The sequence below is a fragment of the Coregonus clupeaformis genome, chromosome 10, assembly GCF_020615455.1.
Source record: "Coregonus clupeaformis isolate EN_2021a chromosome 10, ASM2061545v1, whole genome shotgun sequence".
Classification (NCBI taxonomy): Eukaryota; Metazoa; Chordata; class Actinopteri; order Salmoniformes; family Salmonidae; genus Coregonus; species Coregonus clupeaformis.
Window position 1 is genome coordinate 59,643,330 of NC_059201.1, and position 17,087 is coordinate 59,660,416.

The 17,087-nt window shown below is 47.8% G+C and overlaps 1 protein-coding gene across 5 annotated transcripts in view; it reads left to right on the forward strand.

The window, feature by feature from the left end:
• Window positions 1-8,386: 8,386 nt before the first annotated feature.
• The window catches only part of ripor3 (RIPOR family member 3), a 73,665-nt gene continuing 64,964 nt past the window's right edge, over window positions 8,387-17,087 (forward strand). For 3 of the 5 annotated variants that reach the window (XM_041888834.2, XM_041888833.2, XM_041888837.2), the window contains exon 1: window positions 8,387-8,719. The gene's annotated coding sequence lies outside the window, so the exon portion shown is untranslated. Of the gene's footprint in view, window positions 8,720-9,020; window positions 9,085-17,087 lie in introns of all 5 variants that reach the window. The other 2 variants (XM_041888835.2, XM_041888836.2) reach the window with 1 other exon arrangement.

Consider the following 17,087-nt stretch of genomic DNA (forward strand, 5'->3'; position numbering starts at 1 on the left):
TCATGGTGCTTTTTACTCCATCATTACAGCATTGAAGAAGAAAAAAATGTAACATTCCACGTCTTTGCTCATGTTTAATTTCCCGGATGTGAAATTTCCTGGATTGTAACGCGTTGGCATTCTTCAGTATTTAATCAGCAAAATGTATTTTGTCGGGCAACTGCTGTGAAGTCTTTATAGTTAGTGGCAGATTTTGTGATTCCCCATATGGGCTGGTTATAGATTGCTGTGTGTTGAACGTACAAGTATCATTCAGTCATGACACTGTTTTGAAACAAGTTTTTATAGGGACATATGGATGGTGAGAGGTCCTGGTTACCTGGCTAATGCTCAGGTAGGTCACTGTCTAGTTTATTAGCTTCCCCTTGCTGTAGGCTAGGGTTTACTGTACAATGGAGATATTCAATGCTTGGACAGTTCACTTCGATTATTGTCTGTGACTTTCTCTTGGCTATGTTATAGGGTCAGGTGAATAAACTAGTTGAATACAATGAATACACCAGGTGAGTCAGGTGAGATAAGATCATTTATAGCCCATGCCCCTCTTGACATCAGGTGGGATAGTAAATTAAAGATTGGAGTCCTATTCCAGATTTCATCCTCCATTCCAGTAGCAGTGTGTGGGTAAAATCCCCCCCCCCCACCCACCCAAAAAAGTCATATTACAACCTATATGTTGTGATAATTGCGTTGTTTGCTCTATAACCTGTTAATTCATATGCCTTGCGACCGTGATATATAGGCCTAAAGGCCGAGACAATAAGAAGACACAGTGGCAGAATAAATTCAACCACACCTTTGTTTTATCACAAAACCGGATAGTAACCTCTGTCCAGTGAAGTCTACAAAGGATATTGCAAGGACAGTTACATGACCTACAGCATGGTCAAGCAAGTTTAATGTTTCCGACTTTTTCGGACCACTAAACTATTGATTTAGAACCACAGAGAGTTACCGCAAGTCAACATTTCAACATCATCAAATCACCTCTGCTTAGACTAATACAGTGACAACTAAAAGATACCAAAAACTATTTAGTCCAATCAACGTAAGCTAAATATGATGTGGCTGTCCATGGTTCCGATTTCTGTGTGTGTGTGCGTTCGTGCAAGTAGAAAAACATGTTGACTCACCCTACTTGTAGAGACACGCCAATGCCATCCTCCTCTCTTTCATGTTGACGAAACGTTCTATCACGCTGTCATACAGTACACTCTTTTATTAATTTTTGTCCTAGGCTACCTGGCTAAAATGCTTGCTCGTTAGCCTAACTTCAATTCATGGTCAACGTTAGCTAGTTAACGTTAGCCTTCTACATCTAGCTACATATTGAGCTTCCAGCCTCTCAGGCCAGGGGCACAACAATGTATGAATTATTGGTTGGATCAGAATCGCCATTATAATCATTGGCCATTACAGAGCATTAAGTAAAACCACAAGTCCAAATCCCTATCTCCATCCATGGCTAATTTAGGAAAGGGACAATTTTAGCTAACTGGCTAGCTAGCCACCGGAGGACAACAACACAACGAGATGCAACAATTCAAGATATGACGTATGCTCTCAATGGGATTTGATAGGAGTGATGCCAAATCCAAGCTGGCTTCCCTTGACAAATTTTTTCGGTGCGCCACGACCATTCACAGTTGAGGTCGCTGAGTTTAGCTCAATGCTGATTGGCTAATTTTGTATACTTTTTTTGTCAAGGGAGGCCAGATGCACGCTGACTTCCCTTGCCTTCAATTCTTGTGAAAATTATGAAACACAGAGAGACCGAAGATTCATTATTATTTTTTTCTTCTTACATTTTTTGGGGAAGCCTGGCTTCCCTTGGCATCCATGAATACACGCCACTGCTGATATCCCAAATCCTGGTAGCACATGACTTACTTCCTCTGGGATTCAATCAATAAAGCACCACATGCACCATTGGTTAACAATTGTGCTGAATTCTTTGAAGGAAGTAGGCCTATCAGAAAGTATCCATTGTGAATGCATAACCACCTACTAACTAGATAGGCTAAGTGGAAACAGCAGGCCTGTAAAATAAAGTGCTACCAACCTCCCCATACACAAGCCCTTTTCCTGATGAAAAGGAATTTCTTCATTTCCATCGAAGGATGCCGGAGTTATACAAAATTGCTTAATACAATCTTAAATGTTGGGAAACTGTTACAGAATGTCACTATATGTCACGATCGCTTATAGACGGGACTGACCAAGGCGCAGCGTGATAGACGTACATGTTTATTAAATATTAAACACAACGACAAAAACAACAAACGAAACGTGACGTCCAAGGTAGAACACAAAACATACCTTACACGGAACAAGATCCCACAACCCACTAGTGCCAATAGGCTGCCTAAGTATGGTCCCCAATCAGAGACAACGAGCGACAGCTGTCTCTGATTGGGAACCACACCGGCCAACATAGATCTAGACATCCTAGATCTAAACATAGAAAATACAACATAGAACATCACAACAATGAATATACACACCCTGACTCAACATATAAGCGTCCTCTGAGTCAGGGCGTGACAGTACCCCCCCCCCAAAGGTGCGGACTCCGACCGCGCAACCTAAACATAACAGGGTAAGGGCCGGGTGGGCATTCCGCCTCGGAGGTGGATCCGGCTCCGGGCGTGACCACCACCTATTTTCCGCCTCCCTGTTGCGCCCCTGGTCTGGTCTGGACCTCGGCGCGCTGCTTCCCCTCTCCTTCCTCCCACGAAGTACCAAGCCCTGTCTGGACCCTGGTGTGTGAGACCCTGAACCTGGAGAGGGGCTGACGTCTGGGTCTGGACTGGAACCGCTGACTGGAGCTGGACCCGACGACGGTGGAGCGAACTGCTCTGACTTCGGAGTGGAGCCGCTGACCGGAGCTGGATCAGGCACCGGTGGAGCGGACTGCTCTGGCTCCGGAGTGGAGCCGCTGACCGGAGCTGGACCAGGCACCGGTGGAACGGGCACGGGCCGTGCCGGACTGGACACACTCACCACTGGTCTGGTGCGAGGAGCAGGTGCGGGCCGAACCGGACTAGGAACATGCACCACTGGCTTGGTGCGAGGAGCAGGAACAGGCCGGGCCGGGCTGGCAACACGCACCACTGGTTTGGTGCGAGGAGCAGGAACAGGCCGGGCCGGGCCGGCGACGTGCACCACTGGCTTGGTGCGAGGAGCAGGAACAGGCCGGGCCGGGCTGGCGACGCGCCCACTGGCTTGGTGCGAGGGACAGGAACAGGCCGGGCCGGGCTGGCGACGCGCACCACTGGCTTGGTGCAAGGGGCAGGAACAGGCCGGGCCGGCGACGCGCACCACTGTCTTGGTGCGAGGGACAGGAACAGGCCGGGCCGGGCTGGCAATGCGCACCACTGGCTTAGTGCGAGGGGCAGGAACAGGCCGGGCCGGGCTGGCGACGCGCACCACTGGCTTGGTGCGAGGGGCAGGAACAGGCCGGGCTGGCGACGCGCACCACTGGCTTGGTGCGAGGGTCAGGAACAGGCCGGGCTGGCGACGCGCACCACTGGCTTGGTGCGAGGGGCAGGAACAGGCCGGACCGGGCTGGCGACGCGCACCACTGGCTTGGTGCGAGGGACAGGAACAGGCCGGACCAGGCTGGCGACGCGCACCACTGGCTTGGTGCGAGGGGCAGGAACAGGCCGGACCAGGCTGGCGACGCGCACCACTGGCTTGGTGCGAGGAGCAGGAACAGGCCGGGCCAGGCTGGCGACGCGCACCAATGGCTTGATGCGAGGAGCAGGAACGGGCCGGACCGTACTGGGAACACACACCACTGGCTTAGTGCGGGGAGCAGGAACGGGCCGGACCGGACTGGCGACACGCACCACTTGCTTGGTGCGAGGAGCGGGACTGGGTTCCTTTATTAACCCCCGCTCCTTCTGCTGCCTAACCAGCTCCTCTCACCGTGCCTCTACACCTTCCTTCTCCCTTTTAGCCTCCTGTAGCTCCTCTCTCTGACCGAATAACTCCTGCTCCCTCTGAACCAATAGCCCCCGTAACATGGTTGCCTCCTCTCCTAACCTGCAGATCCGCTCTGTCGCTGCCTCCTGCTGCCTCGTCGTCCACACCGTGTGCCCCCCCCAAAACATTTCTTGGGGTTGCCTCTCGGGTCTCCGTCGTCGGCACTCCTCTTCCCGTGAGGACTCCTCCGGGAGCCCCCACAAGTTAGGGAACAGACACTCGTCGTCGTCGTCATCCTCCGACTCCTCAGTGTAATACTGTTCCCACTCCTCTTCCCAAGGTCGTAGGGACCCAATCTGAAACCCAACCGGGTGCAGTGGTCGGGGCTCTTCTCTATCGCTCCCCGACCACCCCTTTAGCCCCCCCCAAAAAAATTATTGGGGCTGCTTCTCGGGCCTCCTCCTCGGCCGGCTTCCGTGTTGCCGTTGCTCCTCTCCTGCCTGGGCATCTACCTTCGCCCATGGCCCTTTCCCCGCGAATATCTCTTCCCATGACCACAATTTACCCACCTGTGACATGGCTATTCGCTCTTCCTGGGCACGCTGCTTGGTCCTCGTTAGGTGGGATCTTCTGTCACGTTCGCTTATAGACGGGACGGACCAAGGCGCAGAGAGATATGCGTACATGTTTATTAAATATTAAACACAACGACAAAAACAACAAACGAAACGTGAAGTCCAAGGTAGAACACAAAACATACCTTACACGGAACAAGATCCCACAACCCACTAGTGCCAATAGGCTGCCTAAGTATTGTCCCCAATCAGAGACAACGAGCGACAGCTGTCTCTGATTGGGAACCACACCGGCCAACATAGATCTAGACATCCTAGATCTAAACATAGAAAATACAACAGAACATCACAACAATGAATATACACAGCCTGACTCAACATATAAGCGTCCTCTGAGTCAGGGCGTGACACTATAAGCATTGTTATTGTAACATTGTTACCACTTTTCATCATGTCACGGTAAGCTTTGGTATTGTAACTTTGCTATAACTTTTCATAATGTAACAACAATAGTTATTTTAACATCTGTACCACTTTTCATGATGTCAGAATAAGCATGGTTATTGTTGTTGCCACTGTTCATCATGTCACAATAAGCTTTAACATTGTTACCACTGTTCATCATGTCACAATAAGCTTTAACATTGTTACCACTGTTCATCATGTCACAATAAGCTTTAACATTGTTACAACTGTTCATCATGTCACAATAAGCTTTAACATTGTTACCACTGTTCATCATGTCACAATAAACTTTAACATTGTTACCACTTTTCATCATGTCACAATAAACTTTAACATTGTTACCACTTTTCATCATGTCACAAACTTTTAACTTCTTAGTTTTGAAAAGACTCCATAAAGTGTGTTGTTTGTTCAAAGTGGAGCTGAAACCTTTAATGCAAGTCGCTACATGGAGGGTGAATGTCAATGTCAAAGTTGAAGAGAGATTGACTGCATCACTGTTGGTCTTTGTTCGAGGTGTTGATGTGTTGAAAGTACCGAACTGTCTGTTCAACAGTTGGCACACAGTTCGGACACTCATCAGTATCACACAAGACATGCAACCAGAGGTCTCTTCACAGTCCCCAGGTCCAGAAGAGAAGCTGGGAAACACAGTATTAAATAGAGCCATGTCTAAATGGAACTATCTGCCACCCCAGGTAACCTAAGCAAGCAATAAAAACAGATTAAAAAACAGATAAAAGAACACCTTACGGCACGACGGGGACTGTGAAGAGACACACAGACATTTGTATGCATTTTGTATTGTATTTTGCATTGTATTATGTACAGTATGTGATGTGTAGTTGTCTCGCCTGGCAGTCTTAAGATGAATGCTCTAGCTGTGGGTTGCTCTGGATGGGAGCGTCTGCTAAATGACTAAATTGTAATGTAAATGTAGTGCAATGTATATTTATGTATATTATGTATTTTATTTGTTGTGTTGTTTACTGTTGTTGTGTTGTTTCCTGTTTGCTGTGTCGTCTTCCAGGAAGAGTAGTCGCTTCCTCGGCAGCAGCTAATTGGGGATCCTAATAAATACTAAATACTAAAAATAGAATGTAGAAACTGTTTTCCTACATTGGAATGACCTGCAGATGTCTTTATTTTTATTTTTTTATCACTTCTTTCAGTTTTATTTTATTTTACTTATTCTCCCTTGATGACAACAAATGATGGTGAATTTGTAAAATAACTGTTGACTATGTATTTACTCATTTTCAATATTCTGAAGTAAAAATTGACCCTGCCCAGTGTGTGTACAGGAGGCTACACCTGCAATTCTGCTTATCTTGCCAATGCTTTGATTGAGTCTCCATCTCAAGAGCTTAGCTGATTCTCCACCCATCTGCTCCACCAGTGACTGCAGTAAACCAAGCACTGGGTCGTGTTCTTTATGCACCAAACAGAAGAAAACGGACTAGAACCAGGAGGAGCTACCTGTACTTGTCTGTTTCAAAACTCTTCAAATTCAAGTTTGTAGGTAAATAATACTGGTTGTAGGTCAATTGTACCTACTGGTTGTAGGTAAATAATACTGGTTAATAAGCGATCATCGGGAGTTCTTGTGTAAAAATCACAATGAGAGCTCCGCGTTTGGAAATCCCCAATCCATATGCGACTTGAGCATTTGATGAGAAGCATATTTGGTTCCGTAAGGGTTAAAGAAGTTAGGCATCTGTTCCGTGCTCCCCTGCAATCCCCGGCACTTGTCTTGTTTCCCTGCGCTCCCCCTTCTCACTCCTCTCCTAATTCGCTTGGACCTCAGCCCAGAGAAAGCTATAAAGTCCAATCTTTTTAAAAAAAGATTTCGACCTTAAACTTCTCGGCTTTTCTCAGTGAAGTTGTTTTTATCTTCAAGTCATTGTTTCAAGCAAACTGGGATAGCTGGTACTCACCTTCTGGCTCCATTAGGAGGTACTATCTGGATTTTCCTCTCAAATTCATTAAGAAGTAGCCAATGAGCTGACTGCCTGATTAGTCAGTTCCACTCCATGACCGTTTATGTTCATTCTTCATATAATATTATATGAATGCAGAAACGGACTGCAATAATTGCAATAATTTCTATCTTGCCTCATCCATGGAACTAAGTGATACTGTTGACCCACTGGGTAAGTGGGGTGAATAAACTGCACTTCAATGGAGAGATGTCTCATTTATTTTGCAAGTTACACATTTAACAACAGAGGGCGCTATTATGTCACGTTAGCCATATGCACAGACCGGTCAAATACAAATCACTGGCTACATACAGAACAAGATATCAGTACAGCTGAATGCATGGTCGCTTGCTGTGATGGTGCAGTATTTGTGTTACTCCAAAACAGTACAGCTAGAATGCTAAAATAAGTGCAGTTTTAATCAGACAAAGGTGGATCATGAAAGTATAAACTTTCCATGGTCTAAACTAGGTCTGTGAATATTTGGGGTATGTCATTGATATGTCAGCATGAACCATCAACAGAGTGATTAGACCAGTAGCATATTCTGTAAACATACAGCAAGTAAAACATTCAGCATAGCGTAAAGATTGATCAGATCCAGTAATACGATTCTGTTTGTTAAAGCTATTCTTTTTCACAATGGAACCAGGTGAGTGTTGCAATATATTGGATTTCACAAGACGCCCATGTGTCTTTCCATACGGTATGATCAATTGTTTGTAAACCCTGTTAAACACATGGCAAGAGTCTCAGTCTGGTGACTCCGATCCTAACCCTTTGATGCTGAGGGACCTTATGCTTTATGTGGCTCTTTGACACGTGTTGCAGAGCCAATCACAGGTACTGAAATATTCTCTCCACACACAGATGCTTCAACTCTGTCTACTCCGTCACATGACATGGGGAGTGAAGTGGGGCCCACTAAATAAGTCTCACATTCCTTATCTCTTTTTGCACATGTTCAAATGGAAAGGGAGAAAGTGTTTATATATCGCCCTTCTCTCAAAATGTTATATTTGGGACCTCTAGAGACATTTTGTGACATGCATTGTGGGTTAATTTAATTAAATCTCTCAGTATTGCTGGTTTCCCCACATGACACCTCTTGGGTTATTCCTTTGTGTAGTAGAGTTGTAATAACTCTGTGTAATAGAGCTGGATGGACGGTGTGATTGCCAAGTTTTCTGTTTTAGTCAAGCTGCCAAACATGAAACTGGCCAAGGGGAGGGGGAGAGGGCTCTGAGGCATTTTAATTTACAGCTTTGAAGTAACTCTGGGCCAGCAAGACAAAGAAGAGAAATGACACTGAAAACAGTGGGAGGGGGGAAGAGAAGGAGAGAGAAAAAGAGAGAGAAATCACAAAGCACATGGGGTTGGGGGAAAAGAGAGTGCAGTGGAGGAGTGGAGTGGAGACCCTTGGACGAGAGAGGGGGAATGACACGGAGCAGGAGAGAGAGAGGATGCAGAGGAGAGAGTGGGAGCAGAGAGAGGGAGAGAGAGAGTTTGCTGAGTAGTATTTGATGTGTCGATCCGCTCTTCCAAGCAGCTTCTCGGAATCAAGTGTCACTTCTACCTCCTGGAGCCTCTCAGCATAGCCGTCTCTCTGCTATCAGGACTCAGCAGGCAGCTGCCCAGCCTACTGTCACAAACACACACACACACACACACACACAAACACCAATAGCTCTGGAGATGAGCAGCACAGAGGCACTTCAAGAGCCTGTCGGATACACAGTCACCCTGGGATAGGAGTGTGTTTTCTATCAGGTAAGGTCAAACATTTGCTGTCAGTACTACTACTGTACTTCCATTATTTACTTTGTCTCTTTCTCTGTCAAAGGCATCGCATGCTTGGCCTGTGTTCATTCAGTGTCCACGTTTACATTTCAAGGCAATCGCTCATCAGGATGACAAGTCATGCATGCAATTTTGTTTCCAGGGGATGAAAATGAGACTTTTAGCCCATATACATGTTTGCATTTGCCGAGAGCCTATACAGATGATAAAGTTGTTTACAGTGCATGTCGGCCATAGTTTCTCATGAACCCCTTTGACTGTTGCTTGCCAGATCAAACATAAACAACAAGGCTGGAGCAGAGGTTTGACTTCTGCAGGGCGATATTTCAAAACAAGTAAGCCTCATCTCTTCTCACAAGTCTGCAGCCTCTGTGTTTATTTTTCAAACTCTGGCACGTGCTCACGGAAAATGGCGAGCCACAATCTATCTGATGGATAAACTTGAGGGGACTGAAAGCTTTCAAGCTGTGCTTTCCACAGGTGGGGGAACCTCTAGCTTCGAGTTAAATACTGTATAACGTTGCAGGGAGGTTGTGTAGAAGTAGTGGCTTTGTTTACTGTACACTAGGGCTCTCTTTGCGCTACTTTATCTTGTGGTTTCTCCCAGAGATTGAAAAGCAGATGATGTCTATTCTGAAGTAATACACGCTTTGGGGGGAGTAATAAGGCTAACGGAGCTTCGACACACGCTAATCGAAAGCAGCCTCCAAGGAAGAGTCAGACAGGTCCCACAAAGGCTTATTAGCAGGGTGACAGGGAGGGTTGCTGCAATCCTTAATTTAAAGATAAATATGACTAAATTATGAAAAATGGCTAAACTATGCCTCTGAAAAATGACTGAACAATGCCTTAGACCTAGGACATGCTTTCAATGGTACTATCCCACTTAGTAGTGTACTGTCATCATAACCCTCCATCCCCTCCACCCTCATCCACTCGATCCCACCCATCGAACCCCATCTCCCCCATCTCCCCCATCTCCCCCTTCCTCCACCACCCCCCTGCAACTCGCATTGATGCCATTCTGTGAGAACCTGAAACCGAATTCCAGATGAAACTACTCGCTTGAGAAATCTGAAACTCTGAAGGGAGAGAAAATCCAAACCAGGAATGTTTCAGTTCCAGTTGTGAGAACTGTTTTTTCCCCCATACTGTATGGCGAGGGAATTCAGTGGAAGAGGTAAATGTTTTTAAATCAAAGTGAAAAATAACATGAGAACGTGAGTCCAAGGAATCAGCTGATAACCCAAAAAGGTCAACGTCAGTTGAGCAGCTGCCAGGTTCCATTACTTAGCATAGACAAGCCATTAACATGGAATTCACTGAGCCAATAATGTTCTCTCTCAGAGTGTAGGTCTATCTCTGTGATGATACTCAGGTATTCTTGAAAGTCGGGAAAATCCCAGATGGTTTTCCACAAATATTTTTTCTTAATTTTAACAACATTTGAAATATATATTTGTATAGACCTGTCACGAATTCAGCCGAGGTTGCTCCTCCTCCTTGCTTGGGCTGCTTCGGCGTTCGTCGTCACCAGAGTACTAGCTGCCACCGATCTATGTTTCTGTGTTCTACTTGTTTTGTCTATATTGCACACACCTGGTTCCAATTACGATAATTTGTTTCCCTATTTTACCCTCTGGTTCCCTCATGGTGTTGTGCGTGATTGTTCGTTGTTTTGTTGTCATTGACATGTGAGTCGGTATTTTCTTCCCTGCGTGGAAGATATGTTTATTTACTTTTGACAAGTAAAGTACGTAGTTGACTTAGTTCTGTGTCCTGCGCCTGACTCCGTCCTACCACTACACACTGACTTATGACAAGACCAAAGTATCAGCTATCACAACATGTACAGTGCCTTCAGAAAGTATTCACATCCCTTTACATTTTCCAAACTTTGTTGTGTTACAAAGTGGGATTAAAATTGATTTAATTGTCATTTTTTTCCCAACGATCTACACAAAATACTCTCTAATGTCAAAATGGAAGAAAAATTCTAACATTTAGAAAATAATATGAAAAATTAAACACTAATACAGTTGAAGTCGGAAGTTTACATACACCTTAGCCAAATACATTTAAACTCAGTTTTTCACAATTCCTGACATTTAATCCTAGTAACAATTCCCTGTTTTAGGTCAGTTAGGATCACCACTTTATTTTAAGAATGTGAAATGTCAGAATAATAGTAGAGAGAATGATTTATTTCAGCTTTTATTTATTTCATCACATTCCCAGTGGGTCAGAAGTTTACATACACTCAATTAGTATTTGGTAGCATTGCCTTTCAATTGTTTAACTTGGGTCAAACGTTTCGGGTAGCCTTCCACAAGCTTCCCACAATAAGTTGGGTGAATTTTGGCCCATTCCTCCTGACAGAGCTGGTGTAAGTGAGTCAGGTTTGTAGGCCTCCTTCCTCGCACATGCGTTTTCAATTCTGCCCACAAATGTTCTATAGGATTGAGGTCAGGGCTTTGTGATGGCCACTCCAATACCTTGACTTTGTTGTCCTTAAGCCATTTTGCCACAACTTTGGAAGTATGCTTGGGGTCATTGTCCATTTGGAAGACCCATTTGCGACCAAGTTTTAACTTCCTGGCTGATGTCTTGAGATGTTGCTTCAATATATCCACATCATTTTCCTTCCTCATGATGCCATCTATTTTGTGAAGTGCACCAGTCCCTCCTGCATTAAAGCACCCCCACTGCATGATGCTGCCACCCCCTGTCATGGTGTCCGTGTATGTGGTAGACTGAAGTCAGGCGCAGGACACAGAACTCAAGGAAAAAACGTATCTTTACTAAATCACGTAAAGAAACAAGAAGCCTCCACGCAGGGAGGAATAAACCCGCTCACCAACGACATCCGAGAACAAACAACAAACACGCACAGAACACATTGGGAGCCACAGGGTTAAATAGGGGCGGAGTAATCACAAGATGGGCAACAGGTGTGAAACAATCTGACACAACAGGTAGAACATAGAAACATAGAACATAGATCGGCAGCAGCTAGTCCTCCGATGACGACGAACGCCGAAACCTGCCAGAGCAAGGAGGAGGGGCAGCCTCGGCAGAATCCGTGACACCCCCGGGCTTCACGGTTGGGATGGTGTTGTTCGGCTTGCAAGCGACCCCCTTTTTCCTCCAAACATAACGATGGTTATTATGGCTGTCACGCCCTGGCTCTGGGGACACTTGTATGTTGAGCCAGGGTGTGCGTTTCATTTGTTTATCTAGTAGTTGCATTTCTATGTTGTCCAGATTGGTTCCCAATCAGAGGCAACGAGTGTCAGCTGGTGCTGGTTGTCTCTGATTGGGAACCATATTTATACAGGCTGTTTTCCCACAGTTGTTGTGGGATCTTGTTTCTAGTTGGTTTGTGTTAGACCGTGAACTGTCACGTTATCGTTTTGTTTATTTTGTCGTAATATCGCTAAATAAAGAGTATGTTTGCCTGCAACGCTGCGCCTTGGTCCTCTGTTCCCGACAATCGTGACAGAAGATACCACCAAAACTGGACCAAGCAGCGTGTCCAGGAGCCATCGCCAGGGGAATCGCTAGCAGATCTCCGTGGCAGCCTCGACTGGGTCAAGCCTAGTGAAGAGCAGAGAGGGTGGACTTGGGAACAGTGGAGGAAGAGTCTCGACTGGGTCAAGCCAAATGAAGAGCAGAATGGCTGGAGTTGGAAGCAGAAGAGCGAGAGTTGGGCGAGAACTATAGAGGCCTGGCCCACGGGGAGGAGAGACCCCCAGAAATTTTTTTAGGGGGGCTCACGCCGTGGACGACGGGGCAGCAGGAGGCCGCGATGGAGGCGGTCCAGCGGGTGTGCAGAGGAGGCCGCCAGGTTAAGGGGGCCACTGGTCACAGAGGAGAGGGAAAGTGTGGAGGCACGGCGAGAGGTACTGGGGTGTGTTACCAGTCCGGTCCGGCCCGTTCCTGATCCCTGCATAGGGCCAGTGGTGTGTGTCCCCAGTACGGTCCGGCCTGTTCCTGATCCTCGCATCGAGCCTGTGGTGGGCGTCGCCAGCCCGGCCCGGCCTGTTCCTGCTCCCCGCACCGAGCCTATGGTGCGCGTCGCCAGCCCGGCCCGGCCTGTTCCTGCTCCCCGCACCGAGCCTATGGTGCGCGTCGCCAGCCCGGCCCGGCCTGTTCCTGCTCCCCACACCAAGCCAGTGGTGTGCGTCGTCAGTCCGGCACGGCCCGTGCCTGTTCCCCACACCAAGCCAGTGGTGTGCGTCGCCAGCCCGGTCCGGCCCGCTCCTGCTCCCCACACCAAGCCAGTGGTGCGCGTCGCCAGCCCGGCCCGGCCTGTTCCTGCTCCCCGCACCGAGCCTATGGTGCGCGTCGCCAGCCCGGCCCGGCCTGTTCCTGCTCCCCGCACCGAGCCTATGGTGCGCGTCGCCAGCCCGGTCCGGCCCGCTCCTGCTCCCCACACCAAGCCAGTGGTGTGCGTCGTCAGTCCGGCACGGCCCGTGCCTGTTCCCCACACCAAGCCAGTGGTGTGCGTCGCCAGCCCGGTCCGGCCCGCTCCTGCTCCCCACACCAAGCCAGTGGTGTGCGTCGTCAGTCCGGCACGGCCCGTGCCTGTTCCCCACACCAAGCCAGTGGTGTGCGTCGCCAGCCCGGTCCGGCCCGCTCCTGCTCCCCACACCAAGCCAGTGGTGTGCGTCGTCAGTCCGGCACGGCCCGTGCCTGTTCCCCACACCAAGCCAGTGGTGTGCGTCGCCAGCCCGGTCCGGCCCGCTCCTGCTCCCCACACCAAGCCAGTGGTGCGTGTCGCCAGCCCGGCCTGGCCTGTTCCTGCTCCCCGCACCGAGCCTATGGTGCGCGTCGCCAGCCCGGCCCGGCCTGTTCCTGCTCCCCGCACCGAGCCTATGGTGCGCGTCGCCAACCCGGTCCGGCCCGCTCCTGCTCCCCACACCAAGCCAGTGGTGTGCGTCGTCAGTCCGGCACGGCCCGTGCCTGTTCCCCACACCAAGCCAGTGGTGTGCGTCACCAGCCCGTTCCGGCCCGCTCCTGCTCCCCACACCAAGCCAGTGGTGTGCGTCGTCAGTCCGGCACGGCCCGTGCCTGTTCCCCACACCAAGCCAGTGGTGTGCGTCGCCAGCCCGGTCCGGCCCGCTCCTGCTCCCCACACCAAGCCAGTGGTGTGCGTCGTCAGTCCGGCACGGCCCGTGCCTGTTCCCCACACCAAGCCAGTGGTGTGCGTCGCCAGTCCGGTCCGGCCCGCTCCTGCTCCCCGCACCAAGCCTATGGTATGCGTCGTCAGTCCGGCACGGCCCGTGCCTGTTCCACCGGTGCCTGGTCCGGCACCGGTCAGCTGCTTCACGCCGGAGCTAGAGCAATCCGCTCCACCAGTGTGCAGTCCAGCTCCGGTCAGCGGGGCCAGACCGGACCAGGGGTACTTTGGGGGTTGGAGAGGGAGTGGGGATCAGGCCCGAGCCGGATCCGCCGCCAAGGCGGAGTGCCCACCCGGTCCCTCCCCTGTGGTATTTAGTTGACGCGGTCGGAGTCTGCGCCTTTAGGGGGGGGGGGGTACTGTCATGCCCTGGCTCTGGGGACACTTGTATGTTGAGCCAGGGTGTGCGTTTCATTTGTTTATCTAGTAGTTGCATTTCTATGTTGGCCAGATTGGTTCCCAATCAGAGGCAACGAGTGTCAGCTGGTGCTGGTTGTCTCTGATTGGGAACCATATTTATACAGGCTGTTTTCCCACAGTTGTTGTGGGATCTTGTTTCTAGTTGGTTTGTGTTAGACCGTGAACTGTCACGTTATCGTTTTGTTTATTTTGTCGTAATATCGCTAAATAAAGAGTATGTTTGCCTGCAACGCTGCGCCTTGGTCCTCTGTTCCCGACGATCGTGACAATGGCCAAACAGTTCTATTTTTGTTTCATCAGACTGAACATAATTCATGATGGGTTTTTATTTTATTTTATTTCCTCTTGGAGTCAAAGATAATAATTTCAGTAGAGTTATAGTTTTTCAAACGGGTTTGTTAGTTATTCTATTTTAGTTTACAAAATAATATTTCCATGATTAGATTTTGTTTTAGTTTCAGTTTTAGTTTACTATAATAACCTTGGTTTGTTGATAGTATGACCATCTGTAGAGTATCTACAGATGGACTATCTGGACTGTCCAAATAAGATGGATTTATGTCAACTCCGTCAGACACATAATAAACTCTATGGCAGCTAGCCATAATCCAAGATCTTCATTTCAATCCCCCCAAAATCGAATATCTTAAGTAAACAAATTAGCTTTCCGGAAAGGAAACAACAACAAATGGCTGTCCAAATAGAAAGTAAATGGGAAAAAATAATAATATGCCATTTAGCAGACGCTTTTATCCAAAGCGACTTACAGTCATGCGTGCATACATTTTTGTGTATGGGTGGTCCCGGGGATCGAACCCACTACCCTGGCGTTACAAGCGCCGTGCTCTACCAGCTGAGCTACAGAGGACCACAAAAATTGTAAATTATCTTTAGATTCCTCTTTATAAGTAGCCCCTACTGTACAGAACTGTATCGCTTTACTGAGAAAAAGAAAGCTTTCAAATTAATTACATATTAGATAATAGGCCATATAAGAATGGCATGTGAAGATTGATTAGTACAATTGGTATAGAATGTTCGCGGCTAACAGAAAATCAATGGAATGTGTTAGCTAGCATTAGCTAAAGTTTGCTAACTATTTCCTTTTTAGACTGACATGTGGCCTCTGTGTCCCCCATGTGCCCTCCTCAACCCCCAAGGAGGAAGCCTCCTAGCTTGTAGTGCACTACATAGGGAATAGGGTTCATTTGGGACACACCCACACAGATCCCTCCCTGGCTTCGAAATAATACCCAGAATGGTGCCTAACACCTAAAACATAGGGGTCGGGAAATGTTGACATGGAGGTAAGACCATTGAATTCCCTTGTGTTTCAATTTTGAACTCAACCAGGTTCCAAAATGGGTCCATTCAAATTACTGTAATTGGTGCAATATAGAAGCTTGATCATTGTCATAATGTCTTTGCCAAAGATGACCTATAGGCTAGCTCTGCATAAAGTGTTCAGCATCTTGAGACAGAGAAGTTAAAGTGTCATGGTGACGTGCATTGATTACTCTGAGAGGATAAAATGTGTAACTCTGAAGCGAGAAGAGAGACTGTGTTACGGAAACATCCTCAGAAAGCTCCCTTGTAACAATAGGCCTACTGAGTTGCAATGATTAACTGCACATTATGATAGAGTTAGCCTGTCCATACCCCATAAAGATATGGAAAAAGATTGACCGTAGCTGTTCATCTATGATAATTAATAGGGTTGTGTCACTTTCTGTGGCTTTGGAGAACAATGGCATCTACTACAGGAAGGTATTTGTGGAACTATGCCATGGCACACATAGGAAAAGTCTATGCACTCCCAGTACGCAACAACACATTCTCTGGAGTCAGATATCCGGTTTTACTTTCCAGATGACCGTTAACATTAGTAATGTATGGAGGCATTGGCATATGCCGATAAAAAGGTACAGCGCTGATAGGAAACAAGGCCTTATCATGAAGTTATTGAGCTGGGAGTTCTGCTGAATGTTAGTTGTTGTGGGGGCAAAAGTTATGCGGTGACTTCAATGGCTATACTTCCCACCGGGGTACCAAAGCATTTAATACTCATTTTTCTGCTGTGAATTCTTATTTTTCTTCCCCCAATGGGACTTTGCCTCTGCCTGGAACATAAGTCATTTAGAAAATAAAAATGAGGAGAGAAGTAATAGAGGAAGGATGGGATGTGGGATGCAGGCCTGTGAGTGTTTTGCATTTCAAACGAGAGCCAACATCCTATTGCCTCCAACTGAGGTGTGTAGAGAGAGAGAGAGAGAGAGAGAGAGAGGGAAGGTGAGCAATAAAATAATAACACTTACTGGACAGTATGTACTGTCCTCTGTGTCCTTTATTTTATCCATTACGGTCTAAAGTAAATAAGGTCCAGTGTAAGTCGTGAATGTCCCTTCAGGGCCACTGTTACAGGAGCCATGATCCCAGGAGCCTAGTCATGGGGAGTCATGGGGGAAGCTTGTTGTGCTGTTGCAGGCATTCCCATGGCCTCCCATAGCAGACAACAAGCCCCAAACCTAGGCAATATCCCAAATGGCACCCTATTCCCTATGTACATGTAGTGCACTACTTTTGACCAGGGCCCATAGGGCTTTGGTCAAAAGTAGTGCACTATATAGGGAATAGGGTGCCATTTGGGACGCAGTCCTACTACAGCCCATCTGGCATTCCACACACACAGGATGCAGGGCACCAGTAGCTCTGGGATCCATTAAAACAAAACAGAAC